This window comes from Balaenoptera physalus, assembly GCF_965194825.1.
Source record: "Balaenoptera physalus genome assembly, chromosome: 5".
NCBI lineage: Eukaryota > Metazoa > Chordata > Mammalia > Artiodactyla > Balaenopteridae > Balaenoptera > Balaenoptera physalus.
In genome coordinates, this window is record NC_138884.1 from 125,320,183 (window position 1) to 125,333,459 (window position 13,277).

The 13,277-nt window shown below is 32.7% G+C and overlaps 1 protein-coding gene across 11 annotated transcripts in view; it reads right to left on the reverse strand.

The window, feature by feature from the left end:
* The window catches only part of LOC309661250 (bifunctional heparan sulfate N-deacetylase/N-sulfotransferase 4), an 823,039-nt gene that overhangs the window by 242,071 nt on the left and 567,691 nt on the right, over positions 1–13,277 (reverse strand). Inside the window, exon 1 of one of the 11 annotated variants that reach the window (XM_082462794.1) lies at positions 6,387–6,838. The exons of the other annotated variants lie outside the window; for them this stretch is intronic. The gene's annotated coding sequence lies outside the window, so the exon portion shown is untranslated. Of the gene's footprint in view, positions 1–6,386; positions 6,839–13,277 lie in introns of those variants that run through there. 11 annotated transcript variants of the gene reach the window in all.

Here is a 13,277-nt window from a genome sequence, read left to right on the forward strand (position 1 = left end):
TAATGAGTAGCTACTACTTACCAGTCATTATGCTACTTTCTTTGCATTCATCATCCTGTTTAGACATTATTAGTCTATTTTTTAAATGAAGAAATTGAGGTTTAGAGGGTGTAGGAAAAAGACTGAGATTACACCACGAGTGATTTGTGATGCTAGAGTTCTATTTTCTCACAGTTGCACTGATGAGAAAAATAAAAATTAAGTTAGTTGAAACCAAACTCTTAGCAGTTACCGTAATTAAGTACTTTAACCCAGATATTGGCAAGTTTTATTTCAACTTTAAAAATTCAGATATTCAAAGCTAAAAATATCTAACAAAAATGCAGAAAACATCTATAAGTGAATTGGATCAGCTCAAAAGAAGCTGTGTTGTAAGTTGGGATGACAGAAGAATTGCAATAATTTGACCACTTTTGACTTTTCATGATACATGGGGGGGAAAACATTTTATCAAGTATCCCATTTCTACATACTTCATGAGATTTTTGTTTGCTCTTAGGAATATTATGAAGAATTAGCTTTTATTTCATATAAATAAAGCAGTGATTTTAATTAAAAACTGTGCTATGTACACAGTTAACCATTCATTCAAATATATTAATGGCATCTTCAATCTCTAGGGGAGAATTCCAAAATTTATAACCATATTTCAAGAGAGACACTCTTTTTTTTTTTTCAAATTATAGGTCAGCACCACATAAAAGAAAATAGATGAGAATAGAAATATTGATGTACTTCATGAAGGGTAAAGGTAAACAGTGCTTTAGGAAACATGTTTGTTTGGTGTGTGTGTGTGTGTGTGTGTGTGTGTGTGTGTGTGTGTGTGTGTGTGTGTATTTATTTGTGTTCTGGGTCCCAATGCAAGATTATTTTTTATTCTGAGTCAGGGTCAAAAGTTTTTGCGAAACACTACTCAAGAGAGCACAGATAATTCAAATCGTTTAACCTGGTTTTATAAATACTGCAGAGGTTTTAGCTGTAGAAAAATGTAGTCTCCTATGATTCCAAGTGGTTCCTGAAAATATCCACTATTGACTCAACAGAACTTGAGACTAGGAATTGGTTGATAACATGTAGTTTTGTCACTTGGCGCTCCTTTCAGCTTCCAGGACACAAAGTACTGTGATATTATTCTTGGCAACAACCAAAGCCACATATATAACTTTTTTCAAATAAAGGTGTAAAGTGATGAGTAATTGTTATATTTGCTCAAAATCAAGGAATTATACTTATTTTATGATTTTCTGCAATAAGGATATTTTCTACCCTTGTAAATAACCAGTTGACTATTACTTAACTTTTATACATTTCATATTTTCTTGATTTCAGTGACATAATATACACTTATTTCAGTCCTCGAGTGTGCATTTTTATCAGTACAACTCCTAAAAGTGTCATTTCAAACATAATGATAACATTACTACTACCATAGTATATTGTAACATCATATTACACTAGGTACATAGCTCTGAGTTATCAGCTGTATTCACACTTCAAAAGGCAACTCAGTAAATAGAAAAGTAAATTTCAGTTGATTTCTTTTCTCATCATTTCTTAGAGATATATATAGTGCCTATTTACCATTTTCCTAGGTCTTGTTTTCTAAAGCAGAGAAACAATATGATTTTTCAAAAAGAATCCATTTTTATTAAAATCAAACTGTACATATCTATATATTTATCTTGTTTATCAGAAAAACATGGGAACTTTGAGAAGGAAAATACTAAATGGATATTTATTCTGCTTTGCCACATAAGATTTCTAGATAGAGTAGCAGAAATGCTATTTGTGACCAAGTGGGGTGATCTAGTAAAGTAATCATTGTGTAAAACTGTTTGTATTTACATTTAAAATTTCATTATTGATTTTTGCCCTTAACACTACTGAAATAATGATATCTCCAGTATGGTCCAGAATTAAGTAGAATTAAACTGCTTTGAAATGCCTGTATCTTTCCTAAAGATTCCTGAAATCCGGACAACTCCCTTAGAAACTTGGGATGACTTTGGATAGATCTGTGGCATCTGTCTCATTTTTGTCTAGATTTGGGGGTAATATTTACAATGGGACATTCAAAATCAAACTAGGACCAGATAAGCTGTCTACAATTGAATTTTGGATATGCTTCTATTTTCTCCTTTAGGCAAGAAGCAAAAGCATTCATCCAACATTCATTCAACACATAAATGTATCAACCTTTATTAACAGCCTACCATTTTCCAGGTACATCTACAAATTCAGCTGTATATCATCTGATCATAAAAACAAAAAACAAAAAACCTACCTTATTTTGTGTTCATCTGTTCTTAATTTCTTCTCTTTATTTACTATCTATTTTTCTTTCATTTCTAGAAAGTCTTTTTTATTTTTTTAACACTGGATATAAAACTTGTGTTAATGAATTTACTGTGAAGTGTGGCCATTAATCAGCCAATCTATATGACAATATTTCCATTTCCTATCGCCATTTTATTTTCTCTCCATATAAACAATTTACATGGGAGCTACAAAAGATGACTGAGGAAATACAATGGTATGCTTCCTTATTTAGATATAATCTTAACCATTTTCTCTCAAAAGTAGGCTCTTTTTCTATAAATTGTCTCATCTACAAAGGTGAAATGAAAAATATTTTTAAAAACTGACACTACTACTTTCTTTGTGCAAGTTATTATATAAATCTCATTACAAAAGCATGAAAAATTTGAAAACCTAGAAAAATAAAAATGAAATGAACATTGCTTAACAAAAACCTCTCATATATTTCTTCCTAGTTTCTTCTCGATACGTAGTTTGTAATCTGGTTTTATGTAGCTGTGATTACATGACAAACATAATTTTTATCCTACCTTTTAACTTAAAATTATAACATAACTAGTTATAATAAAAGGAACACGTGATTGAGAAGTCCTTCTTATATCCATCATTTTTTCATTTCTTTTCCCCCAACTATATATATTCTGATGATTTCAATAACTTTTTAAGCCTGCTAGACCCACCACCTAACTCCTCAATTTACGCTACAAAGAAAATAGAAAGTGAGGGTTGAACCAGCTAAACATCACCCAGGGAGCCAAACTGACTCCCATCAATGTTTCCCAAACCTAAGGAAGTACCACTTTACTTACTTACTTGCTTCCTGGTTCTGTGGAAAATATATATCTCTTGTAAAGTTACTCTATTTCCTTTCACCCCTAAGTCTTTTCTAGAACTTCAACCTCTCTTTTCTGAGGATTTAGTTAAAAACTGCAGATAATCATGTTAGTAATTCACTATAAACAGCGTTTGCATACGTTTTGTCTGGTAATTACAATATTTTAATATCTGAATGGCTTTAGTCGCCACCATTTGCTCACTAATTTAAGTCTATCTGCCTGTCCTGTATTTATTTTAGGTTAAGACTATAATCTTCTTCACAAATTTAACACACCTGTGTTCATGCAAGTTCCTCTCACAGTTACCCCCTACCCCAGCCCTAGCGACTGCCTTAATCTTTCTCTGCACCTTTAAAGTCAAACTTTTTGAAAGTTCTCTCTTGCAAAATTCTTTCATCTTGTTATTCCTGCACTTTACATGTTGACCCATTTGCAGTTCTGGAATGACCAATGTTGTCTCTCCTATTTCTAAGTTTGACCAGCTCTGTTTCACTTTTAGAGATTCAGTTTAGATAAAAGTCACAAGAAAATCACTCTCCCTCCCCTACCTTGCAAACGTTAGTTTAAATGAGTTTCAATTTAATTACTCATGAATTCCCATGAAGCCAGGGACTGCGATTTATTCAGAATTGAATCTTCAGTACATTGTAGACCACCTTGTAAGTCATATGTTAACAAAAAAAAAAATCAATGACACTTAAAGGTGGTCAGGCAGACTTCACGCAAGACCACTGTGATAGGTATAGGGACCACTGCAATGGGGTTTTATAGTGGGGGAGAGAGATGGGCTCAACTCCAAATACAGTTTGGGCAAGTAGGAATTTATAGCCAAGGATCAGGGCGGGAGTCAGTGAATGGAAAATTACTAAGAGGAAACATTCTATGTAAGGGAGGGTCTAGCTAAAACTACCTAACAGGATTCTTGCTAAAGGCAGGCTGGGCTTATCAGACATCGTCTGGGGGGTGGTGGAGGATGAGGAACCTGATTGGATATTGAGGGTGATCAGATATCGAGGGTGGGGGTGGGGGGGATTCTGGGTAAATTGAGTGAGCAGGATTCTTGTGAAAACTAGATTTTGCAAGAAAGTGCACACCTGGGAGAATGTTCAGAAGCCTGCTTAGAGTTTGGTCAAGCAAAGAGTCTTTGTCTCATGCATGAAACAATTATACTAAATCAGCAACTTATTCACATCTTGCATATATTAAACTTTTTTCTCTACCTCAAGGAATAGCTCAAATGCTATCTTCTCCAGAAACTTGTGGGGTGGGAGAAAAAGTCTGAGCTTCAATTTCGTCATTGGGAAACTAAAGAAACATAGCTGTTTATCTTTCTATTTCCATGTATCCATTAAAAAGGGGAGATTTGAAAGGATACTCATTAAGAGATTGACCATCTATGTCTTTCTTATACTTTTCTATATCATTTGAATTTTCTGCAGGAACCATGAACTATATTTATAAAAAGCACAAAAAATCTAAGTAGAAAATTTTAAAGGAGGTGAATTTGATAACATTAAGGTTGCTTCAAGCTCTAAAATTCTATAATTTTGTGAATAATAAGCCTTCCCTATTCATTCTGATCCCTGATAATCCTTCTTCCTCTAAATAGCTGAAGAATATGTCACCCATATATTTTTTGTGATACCCTTACATTTTTGTTAAACTTATTTAAGTCTTCCCAAGATGATTGTGGGTACATTTTCAATAGACTAGTCTGTTTATTAAACTTCTCTTTTCACACTAAACTACTTTCCCTCCCCTCAAGCATAACCCAATACTAAATTAGACACACAGTTGAAACTTAATAATCCTGACTAAATCAGTTAAATTTATATTCCATGTTAGTATATTTGTAATAGTTCTATTGGAACAATGATCTCAGAATTCAAGTCTAAGATTTTGAAAATTGGAAAATCAATTGCACCAAATTATCTCTAAGTTTACTTATAACTAAAATATTATGATGCATCAATTGTTTCTGATGAGTCCAAATTTGTCAGAAGATATATGTAAATAATTCTTTAAAAATACCAAATTCATATTAATCTGTTATTGAAATGAAAAATACGGTACTTGGATTAAAAAGGGTGGCAGGATCCCCAAATGTCAAAGTTTTGTCTACCCCTGAGATAGGCACTGGCATCTCTGATCAACTTGAGTCTTCAAGGAGCAGCAGACACGCATCCATCCATTTGCCTGAGTTGATTTGCAAAATTTGTTCAAGACCCTCATGCACATAGAGCACTGGGGGTATAGGAAGGCACAACTCTGCGTGTGCACTAGTGTTTCCATGGTGGGTGCCTGCAGCAGTGGCCTTGCTGAGACACATTCAGTGATTTCTGTGCAGTGAGATTGGTGACAGGCAGGAAAGCCAGGATGGACCTACCATTTGACAAGCACAGATGAAACCTTGAAGGGCACTGAAATGACTGTGTGACGAGAGATAAGAGCCAATAATGTAGGTGCTTTATTATTAACCAGAGCCCATGTGTACCTACAGACGGTGGAAGTCTGGAGAAACTTGGATTATATTAATATTGGTATATTTTCCCCCAGAATTTACTTTGTGTCAGTCTTTCATTTTATTAATACAGTGATAAATGTGTTGTTCTTTCTGCCTTAATCATTAACTTCCTACTTTTATTTTCTAGATGACTTTTTCTAATAAAATTTTCACATAATCCTCAGTCTTGCATTTCAGAGAAGGGAAAAGATTTTTCTCTAGGCATAGACTCTGGCTACAAAGGACCCATACACCTCTGCTAACTGAGTGACCCATGCTACAGAATTGTATTCAATACCTTTTTAACAATTAAAAGAATACTTACAACTAATTTTTATAATATAAGTAAAGCTATTATAAATACTAGGATATAAAGTATTATAACTAATTCATAAAGTTTACAACTACAATAAAATGTAATATAATTTTAAAATTTTTTTAAAGTAAAATATTAAAAAGAAATAATTTATTCTCAATCTAGTTAACATTTCTTATAACACGGGCCATACAAATAGGTTAATCAATCATGTTTGGCATTTGTTTTTCTAGAATTCAAGATGTTAACCTAAATATTGGTATATCACATTTATTTGAAGAGAGAAAATAAGACATTTGCTTTTTAAAATGTATTATTTCTGTACTTCTGAACAATCCTTCAATCTCCTAGCTTTTTCAACACTAGAGGGCGATATGTTCTTGCTTTTATTGCAAAAATAGACCCACAGCACTTCCTCTCCATAGACAGCTGAAGTGCTGAGTACAGAGCCCACAGGTTACTTTGCTCTTAGGACAAGCATTCTGCTGTTGACATCAGAGAAACATCAGTGATTCTTAAGGTTAAAACACCAATTACGCCACAATTCTACACCAAATACATTTAGTCAATTCTCTTCCTCATATTTTAAATAAACAACCAATATTATACTGCTTGTACGATTCCCTGTTTCTGAATTCTTATTTCTGTTTTTTAATTAAGTATATTTTTTGCTGTTATACCCAAGATAAAGATAAATGAAATATCACCTGTCCTTAATATCGTGCTAGTTTTTGCAAACTTTTAAGATCTAAATCTTTTACTTAAAGGAACAAAAGTATAATGCCTGTAATGCAAAGATGTATAAACCTGCTTTGCCATATCTTGTTTCCAAATTAACATTTTCCTTAGGCTATACGAATTCTATTTCTTAAGTAGGTACAATGTATGTTTTTTGTGTGTGAAATAGAGTTACCATTCAGTTTTACATTTCTCTATTATGCAATCATGTTTGTGCAATAATTTCATTTGCCCCCAAAAACATGATTTTTGAAGATCTGAATCTGCTTAAATGATTAACTCCTTTTCATAATCTTGAGCAAATAAACAACATAAAATGAATGTTAAGCAAAACTTAAACACAAAAGAGAAACGTGAACACTATGATTTAGGTCATCTCCCAATTTACTTTACTTCTTAGTTCTGATGAGGAAATATAAAACATAAGAACTATATTCAAAATAATTTAAAATTGTGGTTACAATTCTGTTTAAAATGGCATTATGATTTATTTGCAAAGAAAGATTTCTAGATATCAGTTTCTACTGCTCACAGTTATATCTTAGAATTGTAGCATTATGTACTTTCATTATAATTTATCATTTACCTGAGAATCTATAAAAATACCTGTTCATATGTAGCTGCTTTGCTGATTATTTGAAAGATAATGGATCATTAGGAGGTTGTTCGTGCAATGAAATATACTCAAATTAATCATCCTGAGTAATATGTATAAGCATATAATTTATTTCTGTTCACATTTTGAGTTTTTCCCAAAGTTGTTTCCACAAATTAGTCATTAAAAATTTGTTAAAGTATTTTAGAGACTAAGAAATGATGTTCAATATCACAGAATATATCATAAATGAGTATAGAATCAGATGGTAGTATAACTTACAAACTATAATTGGAATGCAAACATCAGGATGATTGAAAAATGCAATCAAAACTAGTTCTTAATTAGATTTAGTCATATCATTCTGCTCATGTCACAGTTAAGACCACACACATGCACACACACACACAGACCCCAAAACATAAAGGTCCATTTTGAAAAAATGACCATAGACCAAATATTGCACATTCAGCATTGTCAGTATTGAGATCCCGGCAGCTCTTCAAGAGATGCTGTTACTGATGTCTCTGGACCTTGGATATAGGTGAAGACACCCTAACCTAAAGGGAATCTGTTCTGGACCTGCTTCTTCACTTCACTAGCTTCTAAGTCAAAGTCTGGTAGAGGTACATCTGATTACACACTTTTAGTTGGCATGTCCATGCCTTGGCTGTGAGAGAGGTTGGGAAATAATTATCTTATATCTAAAGTGAAGAAGTGGAAACTTCTAGGATCGTGAATTTCTCAAACAAACATAGGAAGAATGTTCAAATTGTTGAACAGAGTGAAGATAAAATAATTGATAAAAATGTAAATTAATCTAAAGGACCTTAAATATATAAAATGAGAATAATAAAGCTTTATGGGACTAAAAACAAAATCAAAGACCAATTGAAATAAACAAAAACAATACCACAGAAGTCAGAAGGGAGTAAATGGAGTAAAAATGTTCTAAGAACCCTGTATTATGGTAATGATATTAACTGACTTAAGACATTGGTAAGTTAGGCATGCATATTTTGACTTCTAATGAAACCAATACAGAATATATATCTTCAAGACTAGTAGAGGAGAGAAAATGAAATGCAAGAAAAATATTCAATTAAAAAAAGAATAAAGAGGAGAAAAAGAAACCTAGAAAAGGTAGGACTAATGCAAAACAAAAAATATTTAGGCCTGTTTATGTTAGTAATCACACTAAATATAAACTAAATTATCTTTTAATATCGAAGATTGGCAGTTTGACAAATCCAAGTATATGTTGTTTAAAAGTGACACATGAAAGTATATGTGAAAGTAAACATCTAGAAAAAGATACATCAGAAATATTTTAATTAAAAGAAAACTGATAAAGCTATGTAAATATCAGGAAATTAGATTCAAGGCAGAAAGAATTACTAGAGATACAGAGAGCACTGTAAAACAATAAAAAATTCAGTTTACTAGGAAGTCATTAAAATTTAAATTTACATGCATCTACTATCACAACCTCAAATATATAAAGCAGAACTACAAGGTGTCATTTTTAAATTCCCAATTGTAGAGGATGAATTATGACATTTCTCAGGAATTGACTGAAAAGTTGGATAGAAGATTAGTAAGTTTAAGAATACCTATAAACACGATGAACAAATTTGGTCTAAAAGACATACTTAAACTATGATAGTCAACAACTGTAGAATGCATACTGAACTCGGAGATATTTACAAAAATTAATCATACTGAGTCCTAAAGAAAGTCTCAATAAATTTCAAAGAACTAAAAGCCACATAGAGATATACTATAACCATTATGTAATTAATCTAGGAACTAATAACAAAACAACTAGAAAATTCTCATATATTAAAAATTTAAGAAACATAATCCTAAATAAAGGCAAAGAAAAACATGAATATATATTTTGTTACAAATTATGTCCAAAATAACACATATCAAAATTTGTGAATTAAGCTATCATAATAGATAAATTTAGAGCCTTAGAAGCAGGTACTCAAAAAAAGTGTGAAAATTAATGAGCTAATAAGGTAAGCATTCTTCTCAAGAAGCTAGAAAATAAGAAAATAATAACAAAGATGATAGAAGAAAAGACATATCAAAAATAAACTGAAAAAATTCAGATAAAAAATACAATAAGAAAACAAATCTAAAACCTGATTCTTTTCAAAAGGCTGATAAATTTGACACATTAAGATTAAAAAGAGATAAATCACAAATAAATTATAGGGATGAGAAAGAGAAGATAACTAGCTTTCCTTCAGGCATTAAAAAGATACAAGAAAGTTATGGATGAATTTATAAGAAAAGATTTCAGTTTTAAAAGAATTTAAGTAAATAAACTTTTGAGAAAAGGTAGCTTTATAAAATTGATTTAAAAGAAGCCTCAAAATGAATAAAGCGAAACACAAGAATTTGAATAAATAGTCAAAAATATTCCCAAAAGAACACTCTAGTCACTGATTCCTTCACCATAAGGTCCTATCAAAGCTTCAATGAATAAATAATTCCAAACTTACACAATCTTTTTCAGATAAATGAAAAAAATAGTAACACCTGTCAACCTCATTTTATTAGGCTACCATAATCTTGATAGTAGTAATTGATGAAGGGATGATACAAAAAAGGAAATTATAGGAAATATAATTCATGAATATAAGGTGTAAAAATTCTAAACAAGTACTTATAAACCAAATTAGCTATTTATAAAAAGAATGAAATGGCATGACAAAGTTGAGAGTAACTCCTATAGTTTGACTTGTGTCCCCCCAAAATGTGTATGTTGAAGCCCTAGCCCCTAGTATCTCAGAATGTGAACTTATTTGGAAATAAGAGTATTACAGATACAATTATTTAAGATGAAGTCATACTGGAGTAAGGTAGGCCCCTACACCCATATGACTGGTAAAATGGGAAATTATAAAAAGGAGACATTCAACACAGACACATGCAAGGGGAGAATGCAATGTGGACAGAGGAAGCAAGGCTCTGTTGACACCTTGATTTCAGACTTCCAGCCTCCAGAACGGTGAAACAATAAATTTCTGATGTTTAAGCTACTCACTTTGCCATACTTTATTACGGTAGGCCTAGCAAACTGATTTACTAATTACTAATTATCCTCTCATCCACACAAAACAATCTTTACCCAACTTCCAGGAAATCATACATTTTTGGTTTTCTGTAAGTTCTTAGTCACATTCTCTGGTTCTTTCCCATCTCCCTATCCTCCAAATGTGGAGTTCCCTGGGTCTTAGTCCTTGAAACTCATCTCATTTCTATTTACATTCATTTCCTTTGTGACCTCAAACTGTTTCATGGTTTTAAACGCTATCTATAAGCCGACTTGAAAATTTACATCTCCAGTTAAATCTTTTACTTGCTTCTATTTGTGTGTTCAACCACCTATTTGGTATTTCCACTTGGAAATCTAATGGATATCTAAAATTAGAACAAAACCAAATCATAAGACCCTACTAAATATATAGTACAGGGAACTCTTCTCAGTACTCCATAATGACCTATATGGTAAAAGAATCTAAAACAGGGTGGATCTATGTATATGCGTAACTGATTCACTTTGCTGTACAGCAGAAATGAACACAACATTGTAAATCAACTATACTCCAATAAAAATTTTTTAAAAAGACCAAATCTGATTGCCTGATATTTTTCTTAACCCCAAACTGATTCCTCTCACAGTTTCCCCAGAGAAGTAAATGATAGATGCGTTACTTTATTTGCTTAGGGACACACACACACACCCACTAGATTTTCAATCTATTGGCTCTACCTGTAAAATATATCTAGAATCTGAACAATCTTAAAACTTTATCAGCTCTCACTCTAGTTCATATTAGCATTATATCTCCACCAGATCATTGAAATACCTTCCTAATTGACTTCTGCCTCTGCTCATTCCCCACATCAGTTTTTTGGCCAAAGGAATCATTTTACAATGTACATCAGATTAGGCCTCTCTTCTGATCAACTCCCACCCCCAGAGGGACTCCCCCATTTCACTCAGAGTAACAGTGAAATTCATAGAGTGGTCTCTACAGCTCTATCTAGTCTACCACTTCTCTTTCACTGAACTCTCAACAAACCCACTGGCCTTCTTGATGTTCTCTGAATATGCCGTGCTCTTCAGATAACCTAGCTCTGGGCTTCTGTACTTGCTGTTTCTTCTGTCTAGAATACTTGTTCCCCAAGTATAAACATGACATGCACTCTCATTTCTTTTAGTCCTACTAAAAGGTAATATCACTTATATGTGGAATCTAAAATATGACACAAATGAACTTATCTACAAAACAGAAACAGATTCACAGACATAAAGAACAGATCTGTGGTGGCCAAGGGTGAGGTGGGGTGGGAGAAGGAAGGAATGGGAGTTTGGGATTAGCAGATGCAAACTATTATGTACAGAATGGATAAACAACAAGGTCCTACTGTAGAGCACAGGGAACTATATTCAATATCCTGTAATAAACCATAATGGAAAAGAATACATAAAAAAGTATACATATATATGTAAAACCGAACCACTTTGCTGTACAGCCGAAATTAACACAACATTGTATAACAACTATACTTCAATAAAAAAATAAAGAAAGAAAATTAGGTACGCAAAAATTTTAATATTCTCAGTATATCTGCTTTTGGCCTCCCAATGCAAAGTTGAAAGCTCCCTCCCAACACTTTCTAACCTCTTCTTTCTTTTTCTTATGGGTGTGTGATTTTGACAATCTATTATACTATGTAAACAATGTTACTTTTTTTGTGTCCATCATTTCCATTAGAATCTAGCATTTGAATCAGGGATCTTATTCTGTCTTGTTCTCTCCTATTCTCAGTGTCTATATCACACTTTAAAAGGGAATAATAGATAATTGAATTGAAAAGATAGGTAGGTACCAGAAGATAAAATGGTCTTATTCAAAATGTTACAGATTTATAATTGCCTTGAATATTGGACAATTATTGAAACATTTTCATTTCAAGGCTGACACGGTAAATGTTGTTTTTTAAAAATTCTTTTGAGGGAGTAAGAGGACAGACTGGAGCCATAAGAGAGGAGACCAGTTAAAAATTGATTACAATAGTCCACTTAAGAAAATGGAAATAGACAAACAACAAGGTCCTACTGTATAGCACAGGGAACTATATTCAATATCTTGTAATAAACTATAATGGAAAAGAATAAAAAAAAATTTCGTGAAGCAACAGTTAAATAATTAAAGCAGTGGGGCAGGGATGTCAAAGGAGAACTTTAAATCAGTGAAAGTGAAGAGAAGGTGAAGAATTAGACTCAACTCTATATGGAAACACATTATGGCTAAGGAGGCACTTACTCTATGCCAGGTGCTATGTGATATACTTTACTTAAGATATTTCACTTGATCTTTGCAATGAACCTATGAGGGAGATATTACGACCCGTTTGGCAAAGGAGAAAGGCTCTATTTAAGCAGTGTGCTCAAGGGTCATGTGGCTAGAAAGTGGCAAAGCCGGAATCTAAACTTCACAAGCTCACACTCATAACTGCTACCCTATTTTGTCTCTTCTTTTGGAAACAAAGAGACAAAGACCAAGTACTGAAAGAAAAAAAAAAAAAAAGAAAACAGAAATAGGGATTTTAAGAAAACGCAAGCAAAGTTTATATGGAAAGCAAGATTCAGAGCAGCCAACATAATACTGAAGAAGGACAAAGTCATTGGACTGACACTAACAAGCTTTAAGAATTAATATAAAGCTGCAGTTATCAAGACAGTGTCGTATTAGCAAAATAATAGATGCATAGATCAATGGAACAGAATAGACAACCCAGAAGTAAACCCACACAAGTTAGTCAACTGACCTCTGACAAACAGCAAAGGCAATTCAATGGAGAAAGGATAGTTTTTTCAATACACTGTATTGGAACAACTGGACATATGTTAAAAAAATACTTTCTACTCAGATCTTACACCCTTCC